The sequence below is a fragment of the Thamnophis elegans genome, chromosome Z (assembly GCF_009769535.1).
Source record: "Thamnophis elegans isolate rThaEle1 chromosome Z, rThaEle1.pri, whole genome shotgun sequence".
In the NCBI taxonomy this organism is placed as follows: domain Eukaryota; kingdom Metazoa; phylum Chordata; class Lepidosauria; order Squamata; family Colubridae; genus Thamnophis; species Thamnophis elegans.
In genome coordinates, this window is record NC_045558.1 from 129,763,378 (window position 1) to 129,787,633 (window position 24,256).

Genomic DNA, 24,256 nt, shown 5'->3' on the forward strand with positions numbered 1-24,256 from the left:
CTGAGGGGTAGCCCTCAGACCTTGCAACCCCCCTACTCTTGGGGCAAACTGTGGCCAGGTGTCCAAAATCCCCACAATAAAAACACATCCCCCCTGCATGCCATCTGTCCATCTCCATTCGCGACAAGTAGGGTTTGGCAGCACCCAACTCAATGGGCTCCTCCCATGCAACCGAGGTCTCCTGAGGGATCGGCACCCTACTGGTATTCGGGGGTGTGCGGTGGAGCCCTCGCCTCTGCAACTGGGCATCTATCCAGAGGCACAGGTGGATCAGCGTGTTGAATGTTGGTGGCCTGTCCACCCACACCAGCTCATCCTGCAGATCATCTGACATCCCATCCTGAAAAGTGTCCATGAGGGCTGGCTCATTCCAGGCTGAATCCTGACTAAGCAGCCGGAATTCGCTAACATAATCCTGCAAGGTGCCACGGCCCTGCTGCAGCATCTTGAGCAATCTGGTGGCTGTTTCCTCCTTAATGGGGTCCTCATACATCAGCCTGAGATGGTCACAAAATCCCCTGAAATCATCCAGCAGAGGGCTAGCCTGGGATAACAATGGAGTAGTCCAACAAGCTGCTGTGCCTGAGAGCAAGCTGATAATAAATCCCACCTTAGCCCGGTTGGTGGGAAATTCCTCTGCTCTCAAGCTGATAAACAGCTGGCATTGTCCCAAGAAAGCTGGAAACATGGCTTGTCTGCTGTCAAACCTGTCTGGCACAGCCACCGGACATTTCCTCTGTGGCTGGGGGGAGGAATAGCAGATCCCTGCAACTGAGCTATCTGACCAGCAAGCAGAGCCAACTGCTGTGCCAACTGGGCGTTCTCAGCATGTAATTGCTCCATTGTGGCTTAATGAAGTTTATTTTGTTTGGGGCAGGACACAATCTGTTCTGACCCCCCTCCGTACAGTGAGTCATGTCGACACAAGATTACTGCTAGACAATTTATTGACAGTAAATTAACACACCGACAAAACTTTGGCAGCAATTCAAACTTCCACAGATAAGAAATATCGACCAGAGCTTCTCCAGCTTTAGTATAATAGTTGAGTCCTGCAAACAGCCTCCTCCCAAAGTCTCTTCTTATATACTCTCTTGGGAGGAGCCTAATCACAACCACCTGGCCCCAATTATCTTCTGTATCTCCGTAGTTGCTGTCGGCGCTTATCTTCCTGTCTTTGCCTGGGGTCCGGGACTAACTCCCTTAGCTCCTCCCCACTGCTCCAGGGCCTGATGTCAGGGAAAAATTCCCTTTGGTTTTCACCGCTGCTCCATGCCTCAGGAGCCTCCTGGTGTCCAACCAGCCTCTTTGGTCCCTGCTCGGAGTCTGAACCCTGTCCAGGGTCCTCTACATCTTCCAGAGCCGACTCTTAGGGTCCCTTACTATCGGAGTCTGTTTGCAGCTCCAATGGCTCCTGCTGGGCCACAACAGGCAACCATACTGAGATTTATAGAGACACAAAAATAACAGAGAGAGGAAAAGGAAAATCTTATCCAAGAAAAGAACAGTCCACAAGGAAAGAGAAAAATAGTGGGAAGCAAAAAAGAGGAACTAAAGAGAGAGTTACTCAAATAAAGTATAGAAGAATGGTAGGCGGAAATCAGAACATATTCAAAAGGGGGAAAAAAGAAAAAAGGGAACTTAAGAATAGGAGATAGGAGGTGAAAAAGAAAACTGAAGAAAGATAGAACAAGAGAAAATGGTTAGGAAAGGAGGAAGGTAAAAAAAGAGAGAGATATTGGTAGAAAATAAAACATTTTGATACTGTTAATGATATATAGCTAAATAAGATAATATTGTTAAGTGTGGGTAGCCAATTAAGTAAAATGCTTGTTATATTAAAATGAATTTGATGATATATGCTGCATGTAGAAACTAGAAATAACAAATGGAAAATGAAATGATAAAGTTGTTATACTATTTACTGAAAGGGTGAAAAATGATTTTGTTTATTTGTTAAGAAAAATGTAAACTTAAGATGGAAATATGGTAAGAAAATGTGGGGCCGAAATTAGAAATGATAATGTGATGTAAAATTACTTAAGTATAAGAGAGAATGTAAAAAGGGGGGGGGGAACGGGATAACACTTTGTTTGTAAAGAGGTTTTAAACATTAGTAACAAAAATTAAAAAAAAAAAACACTTTACACAAAAATAACCTTTAACTGTCTACTATTCACCTCACCCCATTCCTAAGAGGTCTGTAAGGGGCATGCATAAGTGCACCATTGTGCCTACCATCCCTGTCCTACTGTCCCCATTTATTAGTACCCATTTCACTCAAACTCATGTTTATTCTTTCACCTATTATCTTATAAATGATTGACAAATCAAATAAATAAGTGTTGCAATATCTACTGAGACACCATAAATATATTTCCTTCGGACGTTTTTCAAACACAGTACTATTGTAAGTAATAGTGCTGATTACTGATTAAGTATAGTCATTGTCCCATCTCTCAAGGGGATTTCAGGAGAAACTGACACGTCTATGAATCCAGATCAAGACCTTGCATTCCTTTAATAGCTTCTCTGAAACACAGAACTGCATGAAGGGAGAAAAAGAAAGATTTGTCCTTGTCTGAATTCCAGATAATGTTTATTGTATTGACTGTAGATAATGTTAATGAGTGGCCAATTGACTTGCTCAGTTGACATAGGAGATAATCTTTAATGTCTACAATGACTATATATTACAGTGAGTTGGTTATATTCAGGACCTTACTTTTTTTCCCTAACATGATGCTAATTTCTCCTATTTACAACTGCAAACTCAGTAGTCCTCTTCCAATTCCTCACAAGTATTATCAGTCTGGGGACTTAATCATTGCTGCAATTATTTATCAAGTCTTCTTTCTTTCAAATGACATCACTTTTGAAAGTCTTTCTTATCGTGAAGTACTTGACCAATACCTGTAAGTGTCCTTCTATTCCTTCCCCTCCTGTTCCTCCTCTTATTTCCCTTATTGCCACCTATCTTTCTTCAATTTTTCTGCTGAAACATCAAGTATTGTTTAGTTAGTATGCTAATTCCAGTGGGCATATTTGGCCATTCTTAATTCCACAACTCAGAGAAAATCAGCTTGCCCAAGCACAGAATGTTAAATTAAGACAATTTGAATCAATTTTACTTTGAAAGTAAAGAGCTTGATGATTTTAGAAGTTAAAGATGTCCTTGCTTTAATCCTGAACTGTTTCCCATTCCATTTAGCCAGAAATGAATCAGGGAGCCCTCAAGTGCATTTGAGAAACAAAAATGTCTTTACAAGTCTAGGATTGTAAAAAAAGAGGAACTTTTTTCTAATCCCTTAGAAAAGTACTGAAAAATTAATAACCAAGGTATTATTTTACCTTGAATTTAACAGCTTGCCAAGAGAAGAGTCTTAAATAAAATGGAAATCTGGCTACAAATGATTTCCCAGATTCTCGTCAATGACTCCCTATCCATACAAACTAGGACTGTAATTTGCTAACAGGACCCATAGTCTGTGTTTATAATTATATTTAAAATTTTACAATATCAACTGTCTAAATCTGAAGCAGAAATATATTGACATAGTTTATAACTCTCACTGAAGGTACCTCACTCATAATTACCAACACACTTTGGCTCTGGCATTTGCTGTAAAAGAGATTAATGAACAATCTGAAATTTTACCTAATGTGAGCCTTGGTTTCCACATCGCTACCAACTATCTTGAGGAATATACAACTTCTCTTTTAGCAATGGAATTCCTATCTACAAAAGATAAATTTATCCCCAACTACAAATGTAATGACCAGACCAATACGGTAGCTTTCATTGGAGGACCCCGTACGAAAACCTGTCTCAACATGGCAACAACTCTGTGCAACTACAAATTTCCCCAGGTGAGAAGAAATATTTATTATTTTATTTATTTATTTTGTCAAGCATGTATAAGATAACAGATATAGGTATAAACATGATTATGAATACAGGAAATGAATACGAATAAGTGGGGACAGTAGGCTAGGGACAGTAGGCACATTGGTGCGCTTATGCATGCTCCTTACAGACCTCTTAGGAATGAGGTGAGGTCAACAGTAGACAGTCTAAGGTTAAAGTTATGAGTGTTTGGGGATGAAACCACAGAGTCAGGTAGTGCCTTCCAGGTTTTGACCACTCTATTGCTAAACTCATGTTTTCTGCAATCGAGTTTGGAGTGATTTACCTTATGTTTTTATCTATTGTGGGCTTGTGTGTTGTTGTGGTTGAAGCTGAAGTAGTCATTGACAGGTAGGACATTGTTGTAGTTAATTTGGGTACTATGCTCAGATCAGACTGAAGGTGGTGTAGTTCTATGTAGTCTAAGCCCAAAATTTCAAACCTGGTAGTATAAGGTATTCTGTTGGGAGCAGAGGAGTGGAGGACTCTTGTGAAATATCTCTAGACTCACTCAATTGTATTAATATGATATGCAGTGAGGGTTCCAGACAGATGAGCAGTATTCGAGAATTGGTCTAGCAAAGTTTTTTTATGCCCTAGTTTACAATACTGTCAGACATGACTCTTTCAAAATCCAAGAAAGGAAATCCCTAACTCCTTTGTTTTAGAGAAAAGGTACTTTTACTGGATATGAACTGATAGCAACAAAAGTAAACCAAGATCTGAGGCTAAAGGCATGAAATTGTACATATCCAAAGTTTACCCAAATTCCTCCCCTCAACAACCCCAAGCTGAACGTCAAATCTCCAGCCCCCAAGGGTGTCATTTGAGTGCATCTTAAGGTGGCTTCATCCATCTTGTATGCAGAGACGGTTGACTTTGATCAGACCTAAACAAGTCCATTCAGCATGCACAGAAGATGGTGAGAACAAAACTCCCTCTTCATCTCCTCCAACATGCTTCCCCTTCCAATACAGAAACCCCTCCTCTGTGCATTACTATGGCACTGATAGCAAGAAAGTGATATAGAGACTGACAAATACAATATTACCAGAGAAGGAGCTTGACAAGATTAGGTTAACAACTCTTAATGCCTTTTGGCAATGCTGTTACAGTGAGCTCTATGCAAGATGATTCATGACCTACATATTATTTTCATAGTTTGATTCCTTGTCATAACTCTAACAGGTTAACTTCTTAGAGTAGCAAGAAATATTTGTCATATAATGATTGAGACATTTTATGAGCTATGAAGAATATTATCAAATGCTGTCCCTTTTGCTTGATGAGCAGTACTCAATTTGCAGATGTGATGTTATAAAGTAGATTTCAAGAACTCTTTTTCTATATAACCACAAATGCATTGTTCCTTTATTTTCCTACAAAACTCCATTTCTTTTTCCTTTGTTCCTCTGCTTCCCCCCACTTAGATCACATATGGATCAGCTCCTTTGATGAATAATGATGAAGCAGCCCTTTATGTTAAATGGATGTTCCCTGAAGAGATCCACCAACTTAAAGGAGTGCTACGCTTACTATTGCATTTTGGATGGACATGGGTTGGGATGATTTCTCTGTATGAGGAAGATAAGGAGAGGTTCATTCAAAAGTGTCTGTCCATGTTTTCAGAGAGAGGAATCTGCTTTGACTTCATAGAATGTCTACCCCAAACGATGTATGGTAGTGCAGCTGCTGAAATGATGGAAGAGGCAGATAAAATATATAAAGTGATCACGGGGAGTACAGTCATTGCAGTGATCTTGAATGCTGAAATTACAAGCTTAGTGACCTTGAGAATAATGGTCTATGGTTTCGATTATGATGATGTTCCAAAGGGGATGAAAGTCAAGGTCTGGATCATGACAGCCCAAATGGAATTCACCTCTATTCTGATACAAAGAATATTGCCCATTGATTTTCTTCATGGTGCAATTTCCTTTGCACTTCACTCAAAAGAGCTAACAGGATTCCAACAATTTATGCAGAAGAGAAGCCCAAACTTTGACAAAGAAGATGGTTTCATTAGGGATTTCTGGAAAGATGCATTTGAATGCTCATTCTCCAGTGATATTACAGATGGAAATGTTGAAAGGATCTGTACTGGAGAAGAGAAGCTGGAGACTCTTCCTAATTCTGTCTTTGAGACCACCATGGGAGGACATAGTTACAGCATCTACAATGCAGTCTATGCTGTGGCACATGCTCTGAGGGACTTGCATGCCTCCAAAGTCAAAGTAGGTCGAGAAATAGATGAGAGAAGATGGAAGTTTCAATCATCATGGTAGGTAATGTTCACAAATCCAAATTTAGGAAGAACATCTGATCATCTTAAAAATACTGGACTGTAGGTGTTTTCTGTTTGTTTTAGCACTTATAAATGAAATATTGTTTAGGATAGATGTGAATATTGCTGATATTGTCATTGGAAAAGGAAAGGGAAAGAAAGCAAAAATCTATTTTTTTCGCAATATTATTTGAATTTTTAAGTCATTTGTGCTGTACTGAGTAGATTTTCAGAATTAAGTTTGTAGGACATTCAGAAAGTTACAAAAGCATGAGTAACATGCTCATTATTTTATGTATGAATGTTTATGCCAGAAAACTGAATTAATAATTCCTAAAATGCTCAGTTGATCACAGCTAAGTTGTCTATCAATGTTTTTCTTTTCTCAATTTCGCACTGGAATTCTCATTGACAATTTTTCAGGTGAGAAGATTAATCAATTGAGTAAAAATCTATGTGATCAACATATCCTTTTCAATTACAAACATAGTAGATTGAACAGGGAAAAATCTCTACTGAGCATAAGCCAAACTCAAAAACTGAAATTTCTGCATATGATTCAAAGAATCCAGTTAATATTTATATTTTTCTGTTTCTTCATTCAGCTCCACCATTTTTTGCAGCGAGTCACATTTAACAACAGTGCTGGAGAACAGATTTCCTTTGGCCTCAATGGCGAATTTGAAACTGGATTTGATATTTTCAGTTGGGTCACATTCCCAAACAAGTCCTTTCTAAGACTCCAGATTGGAAGGATCAATCCCATGGCTCCCCCAGACAAGCTCCTCACCATTCTGCCAAAGATGCTGTTGGCCCCCCATGTTTAACCAGGTGTGTCTCATTTCTCACTTTTTAGGAAATTATGTATTTATTGGTCCACAGAAATAAATGATAAAATGATTGTCATCACAACAACCTTTGGATTTATCAGCCTCAATAGTTTTATTTGTGATAGGAGCATAAACTGCTAATATATAAATAGGTCTTAACATTTAAATACATATAACCTTTATTTATCTCCAATGCAAAATCATCCCACTAATTGCAATAATAGATTTTATTGATTATTCAGTTGAGCATATCAAAGCACGAGCATCAAGCAATGTAAAATACATTAAAATGAGAGAAGCTAAGATAAAATAAGATAAAATGACAAGTAGTAAAATATAATTCAAAGATATAAAAATGAATCCAAGAGATCAAAACCATCACCTTTGCATTCAGCATCAATATCTTTTATAAGTCTTCTTAGAAGAGAGCCTTGAATATTTGGGGCGCTGAAAAAAAAATGTTATTTTTATTTGAGTCCAATTATATGAGGTTTTTTTTTTTTTGAAGTAGAATAGAATTCTTTCCAGAATAGAATAGAATTCTTTATTGACCAAGTATGATTGGACACACAAGGAATTTGTCTTTGGTGCATAGGCTCTCAGTGTACATAAAAAGACAAGATGCATTCATCACGAATCATAAGGTACAACACTTAATGATAGTCATAAGGTACAAATATGCCATCAGGAAACAATATCAGTATAAATTGTAAGGATACAAGCAACAAAGTTACAGTCCTGCAGTCATAAGTGAGAGGAGATGGGTGATAGGAACATGAGAAGATTAGAAGTTAGTGCAGATTAGTAAATAGTTTGACAGTGGTGAGGGAATTATTTGTTTAGCAGAGTGATGGCGTTCGTGAAAAACCTCTCCTTGTGTCTAGTTGCCTTGGTATGCAGTGCTCTGTAGCACTGTTTTGAGGGTAGGAGTTGAAACAATTTATGTCCAGGATGCAAGGGGTCTGTAAATATGTTCACGGCCCACATTTTATAATATCTATAAGTACTGAGCCCTACCTGAACATCATAATGGACAACTGAATTTGAAGTAGGGGAAATGTTTTTAACTACAGTAATAAAACAATGACACTTTGGAAACATACATAGTGTAATCCCAAAGATGCTTTCTCAAGAGGCAACTGGACTTTCTGGTTTTTCTTTGAAGATGTTTCACTTGTCATCCAAGAAGCTTCTTCAGCTCTAAGATCTGAAAATGCTTCTTGGATGAGAAGCGAAATGTCTTCAAAGAAAAAACACAAAGTCCAGTTGCCTCTTGTAAATGCAGCTTTGGGATAACCAAGACCTGTATGACTGAGAATCTCAATAGACAGACATAGCTTAATGGAAAGAAACTATTTATTGTAACAGAATGAAAATATTTTTTTAAAGGCATACCAAGAGCTTTGTAATTTCAGCTCTTTAGATTTAAATTTGTATATGCCACCCTGAAAGTGATAAAATAGGGAACAGATATTCTTGTTAAAACAAAGACTTTCTATTAGAGACACAATCTATCTGTCTAACCAACTAACTAACTAGTTATGCTATTCCAAGTGAAAGGATTTGATTGCATACTAAGCATAAATGTTACCCAGAGTTGCTGTCCATAGCAAGATAGGAGGCATACAATTTGATAAATTATATAAATAAATAAAATTGTTGAAGGAAAGGTAGATACTTAAAAAAAAAACATATACCAATCAACAAAGAAAACAGAAAACTGCTTTCTAAAATGGCAATAAACTTCCAAGAGGGAAATGGATTTACAAACAGCTTCATAGACAGTTCAGCTTAATAAATTTATAGCATATATTCCCCAAGTTATTAAATTCTGGACAAAAAGGGTCATGCATAGAGTTATGTTAAGGTGACCAGATTTTCAGATTGGTAAAGAGGGACACCTTTGACGAGGGGGGGGGCTGGATTAAAAAATTTATACGGAGCAACAAAAATTTTCATACAACGCAAAAATAGTATTGTAATATTTTTTTATTTTAACATATCTACAATTTACAAATATAAATTGTAACTGTTGGCAAATATCAAAATTTTGATCATGTGACCATGAGATGCTGCAACGGTCACTAAATGTGAAAATGATCGCTAAGTGTGAAAAATGGTCATCAGTCACTTTTTTCAATACCATTGTAACTTTGGTCACTAAGCCCATTATACCACCTTTCTTGCCACAGTTCTTAAGTGAATAACTGCAGCTGATAAGTTAGTAACATAAGTGAATCTGGTTTCCCCATTTGACTTTGTCAAAAGGTCACAAAAAGCAATTACATGACCCCAGGACACTGAAATGATCATAAATACGAATCTGTGGCCAAACATCAAAATTTTGATCGCATGACCATGAGGATGCTGCAACAGTCATTAAGTGTGAAAAAATGGTAGCTAAGTGTGAAAAATGGTCATCAGTCAATTTTTTCAATGCCATTGTAACTTTGGTCACTAAACAGCCATGTTCCTGACTTAACAACCACCATGATTCACTTAACGTGGCAATAAAAGGTCGCAAAAGGTCGTAAAAATCATTTAACAAACATCTCCCTTAGCAACACAAATTGGGGAATCAATTCTGGTCATAAGTCGAGGATTACTGGTAGCCAATTGCAAAAGGCAACTTTACTTGGAACAGGTGAGATTGTGCCCGGATCCCTTTCGTGCCAACATCCCATCCTGTCCATGGGGAGAACTCCACAGGCGGACAAAAGCTCCCAATCTCCTCTCAACCTCCAGCTGACTCTGCCATCTGCCATAACCACACATGTCCCTCAAAGGCAAAACTCAGGGGGCTGAATTCTACAGGGGGAGGAGTAAAGGGGGGATTTGAGGGGCAGCCCAAAGCACCATCTGTCTAAATTTGCATCAGGCAGGCAGTAACATTTTCATAGACCATGATCAAAGGAGCAGCTGATCCTATGGAAAGACTCCTCCTGCATTCAGTCCCAGGCCTACAAGTGGAAGTACCCCTTCCTTCCTTCCTCCTTTCACCTTCCTTCCTTCCCTCCCTCCCTCTTTCTTCCTTCTAGCCTTCCTCCCTTTGCATTCTTTCTCCTTCCTTCCTTCCTCTTGCCTATCTACCTTCTGTCTTTCTGCTCTTTAGATCTCTCTTCCTGCTTCCTTCCTCCTTCCATCCTTTCACCAAAATTCAGGATGTTTTATTAGCACCAGCATCATTCTGCTGAAAATGCCAGATTCTGTGGTACTTCTGGATGAAATTTAGAAAATTACAGAGACATGCGGAACCATTATATAATTTCACTTGGCAAAACTCTGATTAAAATAATAGCAACAAAATGTAAGGTTTTTTAATTTTAAAACTCTGGCAAAACATAGATTTATTTCCAGTTTAGTTAATTAATGTCATTATAAAAAGGAATGCAATTGATTAAATAAAAATGACTTTCTTTTATTAAGAATACTTATTCTACATTAAACTAGAAAATATTTCATAGGCCCTTCAATAAGTTTGTTACAAGTTTCAAGAATGCATGCATTCTTGAAACTGATACCATGTAATGTTAAAAAACAGATGGCTAACTAAGTAGACTAAAACCATGTTTAATTATTTGCTACTTGAGGCCAATAGCAATGATGAAGAAATTTCTGTCATCCTCAGTGACAATATTTTTAGGGCCAAAAAATAAAACTCTGTATATTGGATCTGTTATCCATTTCTTAGCCTTCAATCAATCAATATAATTATTTCCGTCAAAGAAAGCTTAAAAGTAGTGATTAAACAATAGTACTATAAAGAAAACATCATTTTTAATGATTTTCCATGAATGTGTGCATAGCATTTTAGCATACCGTTATTAATAAGCTAAAAACACTTAAAACCTGAGCTAAGAATATCCTAAAATAAAGGATAAAATCATGGCATTGTTGAAAGACTATGTCCCTAATGAAAACCAAACAGGAATCTGAAAACATTCTCTGATATCATTTTTCAGTATTGTTGAGAATTATTGTTCATAATTCAGAATCATTGAGAATTATTGTTCATAATTCTCTGGTTTAGTAAAAGTTTACATTTAGAGCCTCAGGCAACACTACTTGTATCCCTTCAAATATTTGAGAGTCTCTAGCCTGCGTTAGCACCCCCATTAACTTTCTTTCATTCCAACCTACACTGCAGGGTGGTTGCTGCAGGGAAAATTAGAAGGGAGTTCAAAGTTCATTGCCTTGAGCTTTTGAATGAAGGGATGATTAAAGCTCAAAGATTAAGTTCATTTCCTCACTAATGAATTATAAGCCTTCAGGGCCATCCACCAAATTTTGAAGAAATATAAACCCATACTCATTACTGATCTTCAAATTTATTGTGGGATGACTATAGAAGACATTATAAATTACCAGTGGGAAAAATACTTAGTTGCATAACTAAATAAAACAATTCTAAACTTAATGTCATGTATTCCAATTCACAGGCATATAATACTGCCGGAACCTGCTGTTCATGCGATATGTTAAGACCACCTTATTATATTTGAGTTAAAAATGATCAGTAAGCACCAGCAATCTTTAAAAGAGTTTGCTGTATGCTGCCGCCTTGCCAAACCTGGAATTTTCGCACCCTGCAAGTCTCCGTCTTCATAATTTGCTAGAGTTCATCGGAGGATTTTATTTCGACAATTCAGAGTTTCATTCCAATTATACCCACATTTTAATTGCCTGGGAGCTCCCCCAGCCAATGTTCCCTCTATTTTTTTTTCAGTGTGTGCAGAAAAGTATAGTGTTTGAGCGGCACATTTTCATGCCTGAGCACCTGAATTTTTTTCACAGATGTTTCACAGAGCAATTGATTTATAGGATCTGAATTGGAATGGAGAAAAATGGTTTTGTGCATGCGTGTGTGTGTGTGTGTGTGTGTGTTTTAGTGAGTGAGGGATCCAGTAAGGGAACTGTGCCTATTTAGGAAAGAAGGTAAATTATTGCAAACATGATCAGTCGAAGATAAGTATGGGAACAGATTGGGCGGTAGAGAGAAATGATAAGTGGGAAAAAGGAAGAAAAAAAGAGGGAAGAGAGACAGAAAGAGACAGAGAAGGAGAGAGAAAGTGACAGAAGAATGGAAAAGAAAGAGAAAGAGAAGAGAAACAAAGAGAAAGAGGATGAGAGAGACAGAGAGAGAAGAGAGGAAGAGGAAAGAGTAAGAGAGAACATCTCATTTCAACTCTGAGGTGCAAATATTCTCTTTGATTGGTAATTTTATTTGTCCAATACTCTCATTTCTCCTTAAGTTCATCAAGAATTCCCTTCTTTTTATTGAATTGATCACAATACCATGACAATAACTTTTTCAGCATAGCTTTACAGCTATTTAAAATACATAGTAATTTAGGTCAGGTTTTCAGAAGATTAGTCTATTTATAAGTCACTAAGTGCAAAGAAAAAGAATTCAGAAAGTTGGCTTCCCTTTTTGTAATTGCCTATTGCTTGCTTAATTTTCTACCTACATTTTTGATGACTGATATTCACTGTTGACCCAAGAAGCCCATCGTAGAAAGAAACCCTCCCTATGAACTTTGTTGGGTTTCCATGGAATGAAGTTTGATCTTTTTCTCAACCATACAGTAGCATATTCTTTCTAAGGAGGATATAATCAAAATAGTCCATAACTGCCTATCAATCTAACAGTATGGCGATTGATAATATATTTATATTTCAACTCTAACTCTTTCAGTCTTAAAGGTTTGGGGAGGAGAAATCCAAAAATTCTTTTAAAGAGGAAAAAAAATGCTTGCGCAATTGCATCCATGGAGACATGTATATATACACAACACACAGAGAAACAAACTTAACAAAGTGCTAAGCCTGCCCACCAACTATCTCTCTCTCTTTCTTAATGAGAGAGAGAGAGAGAGAGAGAGAGAGAGAGAGAGAGAGAGAGAGAGAGAGAGAGAGAGAGAGAGAGAGAGGGAGGGAGTATCCCTCCTTCCTTCAGCCCAACACTCTTGCTGGCATCCTGACCAGATGAGAGGGACTGCAGAGGGCCTAGGGCAGCGAGTCATTCGATGGAAAAGTTGCCTCTCGGAAGGAATGACCCGGCTTGGCTCCCGCTTCGTCTCTCCTGCCTCTTCACTTCTCCGTTCGGTAGTTGAGTGGCAGATCGAAAGCGAGAGCCAAGCCGGGTCATTCCTTCCAAGAAGCAAGTTTCCCATTGAATGACTCGCTGCCCTAGACCCTCTGCAGTCTCTCTCGTCTGGCCAGGATGCCAGCAAGAGTGTTGGGCTGAAGGAAGGAGGGATACACACACTCGCATTCCCCTCTCGCTCCCTCCCTCCCTCCCTCTCTCTCAAATGGAAAATCCAAGCAGCCGCTGCTGGGAGCCTGTCCCATGCCTTCTCCCAACCCCCGCACCTCTTCTCTCAGCTACTTTCTGCCTTGGGCAAGTCCGGGGGCCTTGCAAAGGCCTTTCAAGGTCCCCGAACATGTCAAAGATGCCGGCCACGCTGCATAAGTTCCCCCCCACCCCTGCACCTGCGCCAGTTTTTAAAAAGAATTGGGACTTTTTAAGAACATTGCGGGACGTGGGACAAATTGTAGAAAACCATGCCTATCCCGCTGAAAGCGGGACATCTGGTCACCTTAAGTTATGTTAATCAGCATATTTTGGAAACAGGTGAGTGAGAGACTTTAAATTGCAGATCAATATTTTCTGCAAATCATTAAAGGAAAAGTTCAATTTAATTTATTTCCAGTTGGTTGCAAGCTTCAAAGAAACCAACAAAACCAAAGAAAGAAAACTTAATTATTCCCCTTGTTGCAGCCAGATTATGAATAGTTCACCTTTGAAAATCAGATTGCTGCCATGAAACATTCTTAAAAGTTAAAATAAAATGTGGCCTTGAGTATCATATACACAAAGCATATATAAGTTCTGCAGCACTAACTCAAATAATCACTTTTTATGAGAAAACACAATAAAGGCAAGATAATTTAACCTTATTGATGACATGTGTAGTATATTCATTACATAGCAATAGCAATAGCAATAGCAGTAGACTTATATACCGCTTCATAGGGCTTTCATATGTATTTCACTACATTGTACGAAGCATGGAAAGAGCTCTTGGAATTAGTAGGAATCCATTCAGCAACCCATGAAAAGACAGTGTGTTCCCCAAGCCCTAGAATTAAAAACTACCCCACACCAGATTCTGGTACTGGTTTCCTTGGAATATATATTTAGAATATTATATTTGACACAATCATGCCATTAATGTAATAGGTGTAAGATAAGGAACAGTGAATCAGTTTGTTGTAGAGGTTAAGGCAGGGGTGTCAACTTGCGGATGTGTGAAATGCTTGGCCCCACCCCCACCCAGTTTACTGAAAGGAAAAAAGTCCCGATACATCATGTGATGCCACCATGATGATGCAAGTTTGATACCCCTGGATTAAGGCATCACGCTAAAAACTGGGAGGCTATGAGTTCTATCTTATGGCCAAAGACAACTGAGTGAAGCAGGAAGGGGCAAGTCACATATGAAAAACCTTGCAACACAATGCAAGAACATTTCCAGGTGTTCTCCAACATTCAGATGCAATTGAATACAAGAGAAAATGTGAGCAGTTAATATTTATTGAAGAGGTGTGGACTTCAACTCTCAGCTTCAACAAGCTGGCTGGGGAATTCTGGTAGTTGAAGTTCATATTTCTTCATCACTGAGGTTTGAGAAAAACTGAGTCAATGAATTTCAAACAAAAGAAAATGGGGAAGTGGGACATAGAGGCTTGAATTAGGATCTGTATCTTTGGGGTATGTGTAGACTGAACACCCCACAAAAATAAAATCTTCATATGAAATAATTCTGATTTTATTTATGAACAGACAATGCCCCTTTCCATCTGTAATGAGAAATGTCCTTCTGGCTACAGCAAGGTAAAAGTGGAAGGGAAATTATCTTGCTGCTATGACTGTAGACACTGTCCAGAAGGCAAGATTGCTGACCAAATGGGTAAGCAAAGGAATACATTGAATATATCAATAATTTAATAAATAGAAATGGGACTGAATTTTTAATAATAATAATTTTTAATAATAATTTTAATAAGTATTATTGTAGCTGAAAAGCTTGAGCTTTCCTTTAGTTTATATAGTTTAGCAATGAAAAGCTTCTTCATATTTCAGTGAGATATTTAATGCTGTTTGACAGGTATTTTATATAATGATAGACAGACAGACAGATCGCTAATGTAGCTGTATAAATTAAGGGTTATTCAAACTGAACTCTGCATTATATAATATATTGCACTGTACAATATTTTTTTTAAAATGATTCAGCGATTTCAATGGACATTAGTAGACTCAATTTCTTATTAATTATTCATGCTTAAAAACAATGGTGGTTCTACATCATTGTACTACAGTTTTATTTGTTCTTTTCCCCCAGACTTAGGTGATTGCTTTCCTTGTCCAGAGGATCAATATCCAAACAAGGGTCAAGATAATTGCCTTCAAAAAGATATAACTTACTTAACTTTCCAGGAGCCATTGGGAATTTCTTTGATAATGATTGCAGTCTCCTTTTCTTTCATATCGGCTGCAATACTGGGAATTTTCATTAAACACCAGGACACTCCCATTGTCAAAGCCAACAACAGAAACCTCACCTACATTCTTCTCATTGCTCTCATGCTCTCCTTCCTTTGTACTCTCCTCTTCGTTGGGCAACCTCATCAAGTGAAATGTCTCATGCGGCAAACTACTTTTGGCATCACTTTCTCGATAGCCCTTTCTTGTATTTTGGGTAAAACAACCATAGTAGTTCTTGCTTTCATGGCCACCAAGCCAGCCTCCAAAATGAGGAAATGGGTGGGGAGAAGGATGGCCAACATGATTGTGCTATCTGTTTTCATGGCTCAATTCACCATTTGTGCAGTGTGGTTGGCAATTTCTCCCCCATTTCCAGATTCAGACATGCACTCCATGATTGAAGAAATTGTCTTGGAATGTAATGAAGGTTCAACCATAATGTTTTATACCATGCTTGGCTTTATGGGGTTCTTGACAGCTGTCACCTTCACAGTAGCCTTCTTTGCTAGGAATTTACCTGACAGCTTTAATGAAGCCAAATTCATCACCTTCAGCATGCTGGTCTTTTGCAGTGTCTGGGTATCATTTGTTCCCACCTACCTGAGTACAAAGGGGAAATATGTGGTTGCTGTGGAGATCTTCTCTATTTTGGCTTCAGCTGCTGGATTACTAGGCTGCATCTTTTCCCCCAAGTGCTATATTATTATTCTGACACCTGATCTGAATACGAAGGAGCAACTAAAAAAGAAGTGAAACTGATATTTATGCCAGAACGCTTGAATAAAGACATATTGGTTATTTTCAGAATATAGGGCTCCTTTCTTTCTATCTATGTATCTTTCTTTCTTTGTTTGTTTCTTCCTTCCTTCCCTCCCTCCATCCTTCCTTCCTTCCTTCCTTCCTTCCTGCCTTCCTTCCGGCCTTCCTTCCTTCCTGCCTTCCTTCCGGCCTTCCTTCCTTCCTCCCCACTCTTTCTCCAATTTGGCTTTTCTGCATTATTCTATTGTATCATCACATCAAGTGACATACAAGGCAGCAACATGATATATAGGTACATGGATATATAACTTACAGTCTCTCTATGAAACCATGACTGTAATTGGAACTTTATTGTACAATAGCAAGGTGACCAAGGGAGAGGGCCCAAGAGAAGGGAAGATTATCGGCTTTACATGGGAATCTTCAGATCTGGCTTTTCCTATACTGTACCCATTTGGCTTTAGTAAAACTCTACTTTTCACTATAAATGGAGTCAAGGGTCTTTCTTTCCTAAACAAAAGAGTTAGGATAGCCTAACACAGTAGCTATGATGATTTCTTCCAAGTTCATTTCAGAACCTAGAAACCTTCCTTCCACTTTTTTTTTAAAATTTTGATAATTATTCTGAGCCCCAATCAGAATAAATGGGAATAGCTAATCAAGAAGATAATTTTGTCTCAAAAACAATTTTTAATATTCTAATGTGAATTCTCTTTCAAATTGTTGGTTTCATGTCCTGTAACCATAAGACTTTATAATTCCCCTACCAAAAAAAAAAGAAAACAGCCAAGTCTCCCAATATTCTTCACAACCATTGAAAAATATGTAAAGGAAAATTCGTACTAATATCCACTGCCCCAAATCTGAATGTTTGAAAATGACTTTGGTGTAGCAGATAAAATACTGGGCCAGAAACTGGGGAACCATTAATTGTAGTCCTCATTGAAAAACATGGTGTTGGAAAATTTCTTCTTAGCTTTCCTCATTTAATTCACCTTATTCATGATGACGTGTCTAATCTTGGTTAGTTTGTTTAATTTATGTGAATAGAATGGAATGGAATAGAATAGAATATTATAGAATAGAATATTATAGAATAGAATAGAATAGAACAGAACAGAACAGAGTAGAATAGAATAGAATAGAATAGAATAGAATAGAGACTAATGCTAACAGTAACCCCAACCCTATACCATTTCAGATAAATGCTTGGCCAATCTCTTTAAAAACTTCCAGTGTTTTCCTCCATTCACAATTTCTGGAAGTAAGGTGTTCCACTGATTAATTGTTCTAAATGCCAGGAACTTTCTTCTTAGTTCTAGATTGCTTCTCTCCTTATTCATAAGCCTTGAATGATATTTCATTTTGCTTACTGAGATGGTTTCATAAAACATTTTTTTCTTTTGTTTCTTTTGTTTGAAATTGATGAGTGCAACTTTTTCACATCTTAAAGATATTGTTTTGTTATAAGATGCAAATACTAGACTATAGGATACAAATACAATAGCAGAATTGGAAGAGACTTTGGAGGTCTTCTAGTCTAAGCCCCTGCCCAGGCAGGAAACCCTACATCATTTCAGAAAAATGGCTATCCAACATCTTCTTAAAGATTTCAAGTGTTGGGGCATTCACAACTTCTGGAGGCAAGCTGTTCCACTGATTAATTGTTCTAACAGTCAGGAAATTTCTTCTCAGTTCTAGGTTGCTTCCCTCCTTGATTAGCTTCTACCCATTGCTTCTTGTTCTACACTCAGGTGTCTTGGAGAATAGTTTGACTCCCTCTTCTTTGTGGCAATCCCTGAGATATTCGAACAATGCTATCATGTCTCCCCTAGTCCTTCTTTCTATTAAACTAGAAATACCCAGTTCCTGCAACCGTTCTTCATATGTTTTAGTCTCCAGTCCCCTAATCATCTTTGTTGCTCTTCTCTGCACTCTTTCTAGAGTCTCCACATCTTTTCTACATTGTGGCGACCAAAATTGAACACAGTATTCCAAGTGTGGCCTTACCAAGGCATTATAAAGTGGTATTAACACTTCACGTGATCTTGATTCTATCCCTCTGTTTATGTAGCCTAGAACTATGTTGGCTTTTTTTTGCAGCTGTTGCACATTGCTGGCTCATATTTAAATGGTTGTCCACTAGGACTCCAAGATCCCTCTCACAGTTACTACTGTTGAGCAATGTACTACCTATACTGTACCTGTGCATTTCGTTTTTCTTGCCTAAATGTAGAACCTTACTCTTTTCATTTGATAGTGCTCAATGTTCAAGTTTGTCAAGATCCTTCTGTATCTTAAGCCTATATAAATACCTGATTATATCTAATAGGTCCAGTGGGATTAATACACTTGTAACTATAAATGATTTAGATAACTTAAAGTTTTACAGATAAGGAAAATATTATGGTTAATATTAACAATAATTTCTGAAATGTTAATTCAGATTGTTTAAATTGTATATTTAAAGCTATATGTCATTGATAGACCATGACAAAATGAATGAATGTATTTTGCAATGTAATAAATGTTTCTATCTTGCGCTGAAAAAAGTAATTGCATAATGCATAATGTTTCACTCTCTACTGACTATTATTTTTTGTTCTTTATAAAAAGTAGGAAAAAAATAAAAAAAGAAGAAAATTAAAGGAAAGGGGTGAAACGTTAGTTGTAAAGGAACATTAGCATTTGTTTTGCAACTTCACTCTTGTTTATTTATTTATCTAATGTTTATTTATTTCATTTTATTTATTAAATTTGCATACCACCTATCTCGCCAGTGGCAACTCTAGGTAACTTACAGACATCCATTTAAAATGCACCATAAAACAATAAAACAAATAACAAACTTAAATGTAATTCAATTTAATTCAATTAAAATAAAACTAACCAAGATGGAGAAGAGAGGGAGCAATGTATGCTCAAGTTTAAGGTATTATCTACAACATTAGCCACCTCCAATGTGTGACACCTCCATTGGGGCACAGAGGTAGTTGACATAGCCATGTCTTCAATGTCTTTTCAAAGGCCAAAATGGTGAGGGCAGATCTCACCTTGGTGAGTCATGATGTTCTAGAGCAAGATGTCAAACTCAAGGCCAGTGGACCTGATATGGCCAATGAGGTGCTGAAATCTGGCCCATAGGGCCAGCCTGAAAATATCAAAGGACTGGGCCACGGTGCCTCAACCAGCTAAAAAAGGCTGTGGAGAGGCCCATGTGCATCCCACTATGGACCATTTTCAGCCTCCACAGCCTCCTAAGCACTTTGCCAGCTAAAATGGGCTGCAAGGGGTCCTCTATGTGGCCCATTTTGGGTCGAGTGCTGCTAGAGGCCAAAGAGGCCTAAAACAGGCCAAACAGAGCCTCCACACATCCTAGTTTAATGAAAAGAAGGACTAGGAGAGACATGATAATAGTGTTCCAATATCTCAGGAGCTGCAACAAAGAAGAGGGAGTCAAGCAATCCTCCAGAGCACCTGAGGATAGAACAAGAATCAATGGGTAGAAGCAAAGAGACAAGCAACTTAGAACTAAGGATAAATTTCCTGACAATTAGAACGATTAATCAGTGGGACGTCTTTCCTTCAGAAGTTGTGGATGCTCCAACACTGGAAGTTTTTAAGAAGATGTTGGAAAAACATTTGCCTGAAATGGTTTAGGGTTTCCTGTCTGGGCAGGGGTTTGGACTAGAAGACCTCCAAGGTCTCTTCCAACTCTGTTATTCTATTCTATTCCATTTTGGCTGTCAGGGTGCTGCAGGAGGTACCCGTCTCATCTCCTCCCTCTGCTCCCCCTACTGGCCTGCAGACAACTACAATGCTGGTCTGCCCTCAAAGAAATCCAGTTTGACATCCCTGTTCTAAAGGATTTGAGCTGTGGCAGAAAAGCTATTCCTCTTGACCCTATCAGCTGAAATTCTTGGCCTAACAGTGTCCATAGGATGTCTCTTTTGGTGGTGTCAGTGAGTTGGGCTAATTTAAGGTGACCAGACGTCCCGCTTTTGGTGGGATAGTCACGCTTTTTCACAATTTTTCCCACGTCCCAGTTTTTTTAAAAAAAGTCCCGATTTTTTTTAAAGTTACGAAAAAGCCTCCAGCCACCGAGGCTCTCCTAGCAACTGGTAGCGTATATTCTTCTTCGAGATGAGTGCATTCCCACCAGCGCATCCCTGGGAGCTGTTGCCAATGGCTGAGGGAGGAGAAGACTTACTCCATGTGGAGATTGCAGACTTCCCTCACCAATTTTTTCTTTTTCTGTTGCTTTGAGCAGCCCCTCCCTCCCCCCTCTCTCTTCCTCTCTCTCTCGGAGCTAGCAGCTGCCTCCAAGGCTGTCCAAGCTCAGCCCCTCCCCCTCCCCTGCTCCGGACTGCTGCTTCTCCTCGGCTGCTCGGGGCTTCTAAATTGGCATTGTGTGTTGTTGTTTGAGGAGGGAATTACTGTGCCATAGAAACACAGTGTGTGTCTCACATGGCTGATAACCTGGTCTCTACAGAAGAGGTAATTTTAAAAACTTTGGAGCAAATCCAGAAAGAGGGGAGAAAGAGGCTGAAGGAGTGTGTGAGGAGGGGGGATTTCCTAAACCGCATTGAATCCAGAGGAGGGAAGAGATAGAGAGAGAGGGAGTGTATGAGGAGGGGGGATTTCCTAAACCCCATTGAATCTAGAGGAGGGAAGAGAGAGAGAGAGAAAGAGGGAGTGTGTGAGGAGGAGGGATTTCCTAAACCCCATTGAATCCAGAGGAGGAAAGAAAGAGAGAGAGAGAAAGAGGGAGTGTGTGAGGAGGGGGGATTTCCTAAACCCCATTGAATCCAGAAAAGGAGAGAGAGAGAGAGGGAGATAGGGAGAGGGAGAGAGAGAGAGGGAGTGTGTGAGGAGGGTGGATTTCCTAAACCCCATTGAATCCAGAGAAGGGGAGGGAGAGAGAGAGAGAGAAAGAGGGAGTGTGTGCACAGGAGGGGGGATTTTCTAAAAGTCCCATTGAATCCAGAGGAGTGTGTGTGTGTGTGTGTGTGTGTGTGTTTGTGTGTTTGTGTGTTTGTGTGTTTGTGTGTTTGTGTGTTTGTGTCTGTGTGTCTGTGTGACAGAGAGAGAGAGAGAGGGAGACTATCACTAAGTGTTGTAGCTTATGATTCTTGATGAATGTATTTTACTTTTTTTATGTACACCGAAGACAAATTCCTTGTGTGTCCAATCACACTTGGCTAATAAACTATTCTACTCTACTCTACTCTACTCTACTCTACTCTACTCTACTCTACTCTACTCTACTCTACTCTACTCATTTCTATTTCAATTGTAATAAGGAGTTTAGCTTCTCTCTCTTGAAAATGTCAGCTAGCATAATGCAAGCTAGCTTTAGCTTTCAAACAGTTCATTTAGTGACCAAAGTTACAATGGCATTGAAAAAGTGACTGATGACCATTTTTCACACTTAGTGACTGTTGAAGCATCCTCATGGTCACGTGATCAAAATTTTGATGTTTGGTAACAGATTCATATTTATGATGCTTTCAGTGTCCTGGGGTCATGTAATCACCTTGTGTAACCTTTTGACAAAATATAAATTTTTTAATCCAGCCGCCCCCCCCCCCCCGCCCCCAGTCAATGGTGTCTCTCTTTACCAATCTGAAAATCTGGTCACCTTAGGCTAATCTCTAAGATCCTGTCAATAGGATTAGTTACATTTTCACTTTAAGGGGTGTATAGGTATATCTAAATTCAGTGATTCATATCATGACTTCAGCGTTATTTCTTTCTTTCAAATGATCCTTGAACTGAATCAGTCATGTTATACTGCCATTCCTTTTCCATTAAATATGTTTTATTTTCCATTTTCATTTTCGTACAGTCACATATATACTGTGCATAACCGGGGCCACATAGCATTAAACAGTAAACACAGCCATTTCTCTTGTCAACAATACCCCCCAAAATAGAAACCCAATGTACCTCTTCGACCCTCCATACACCCTTTCTTTCGCCCCCCTCCAACTTTCCATCTTCCCTCCATCATTCCCCTCTACCCTACTTCCCCTCCCCCTCTACCACTCCTCTCTCCCGGTAGACTCCCTCCCTTCCTTCTCACCTTCCCTCCAATCCTCTCTCCCACCCTCTCTCCCCCTCTTTCTTCTATCCCTCTACTCCTCCCTTCGGTATATTTCTACTATCTATTAATATATTCAGCTTGTCTTATTTTTACAGTGGAATTAAAGAGCAACAGTATACAAGTGCAGTCACGTTACTTTAAAATCTAACACTATATATCCCCCCTCCCCCCTAACACCCCACCTCCCTTCCCCCACCGACTTCCCAGAGCCTGTACACGGTATAGATTTTTAACAAACATAGTCTAAAATATATTAAGACAAAGGAAATTAAAAAAAGAAGTTAATAACATCTCTGCATTGAACTCAGCTTCTTCCTGTTGCGCTAACTTTGAGCAGTTTGGATTATTCCTAATCTTAAACATAGGCTATCTGTAATTTCTTAGTCCCATATTTGTTTTGTATATAGTCAATCCATTTTTTCCAGTCTCGTTTATATCTCTCATTTGAATGGTCTTTAAGATATGCCGATATTTTAGCCATCTCGGCTAGGTTTGTAACTTTCAATGTCCATTCTTGAGTTGTAGGCAAGTCTTCCTTCTTCCAGTATTGCGCCACCAACAGTCTTGCTGCCGTTATTAGGTGCAGAACCAAATTAGTCTCTACCACTGTAAAGTCAGTACATATACCTAGTAAAAATAACTGAGGAATAAACTTTATCCTTCTTTTAAAAACATTTTGCATAACCCACCATATTTTTATCCAAAATGCATTAACCTTTTGGCAGGTCCACCATATATGATAATATGTAGCATCGAGAGAACCACACCTCCAACATTTAGGCTGTACATTCGGATACATAGAAGCCAACTTTTTAGGATCTAAATGCCATCTATAGAACATCTTATAAAAATTTTCTCTCAGATTTTGAGCTTGTGTAAATTTCACATTTCTTACCCAGATTCTTTCCCATGTATCCAACATTATTGGTTCTTCAATATTTTGAGCCCACTTTATCATACAATCTTTAACTAATTCTGTTCTGAATCCATCTGTATTAGTACATTATATATCCTCTTTATATTCATTAAACTTTGATCTATTATTTGTTTAAACAAATTATCCTCAACTTGGATAAAACCAGTTTTTTGGTCTATTTTCCACCTGGCCTGTAATTGGCCATACTGGAACCATGTTTGAACTACCTTCTCCTCTTTCAATACCTCTAAAGATTTTAGTTGTAGAACCCCGCTTTCCAAAGTGAGAAGTTGTCTGTAGGTGGTTCTATCCTGTTTTTGTGCTATATTCATATTTTCAATTACATGTCTAGGAATTGCCCACATGGGTAACTTGTCATTTAGTTTATATTGATATTTTTTCCAGACCCGCAGTAAAGCATTTCTTAAGATATGACTTTTAAAATTCTTATCCAATTTTTTGTTGAATAACAAGTAAGCATGCCAACCATATACCAGATTGTGTCCCTCGATATTCAGTATTCTATCGTTGGTTAAATGGGTCCAATCACTAATTGCGGATAGCACCACTGCATCATAATATAATTTTAGGTTAGGTAATTTCAAGCCTCCTCTCTCGCGTACATCTTGCATTATTTTCATCTTTACCCTCGGCTTCTTTCTGGCCCATACAAATTTGTTGATACCCTTCTGCCATTCTAAAAGATTCGCATCTATTTTAAGTATAGGTAACATTTGAAAAAGAAATAAAAATTTTGGTAAGATGTTCATTTTCACTGCCACTATCCTACCCAACAAGGATAAGTGCAATTTCTCCCATTTTTTCATCTCTATCTGTATACTCCGCCAACGTGGTTCATAATTGTGCTTATATAATTTCCCGTTTGAGGCTAAAATATTAACC

General features: G+C 38.4%; 1 pseudogene; it reads left to right on the forward strand.

Moving 5' to 3' along the window:
- The first annotated feature begins 2,739 nt into the window (after nucleotides 1-2,739).
- Nucleotides 2,740-16,325, forward strand: LOC116521779 (annotated as a pseudogene).
- The last annotated feature ends 7,931 nt before the right edge of the window (nucleotides 16,326-24,256 follow it).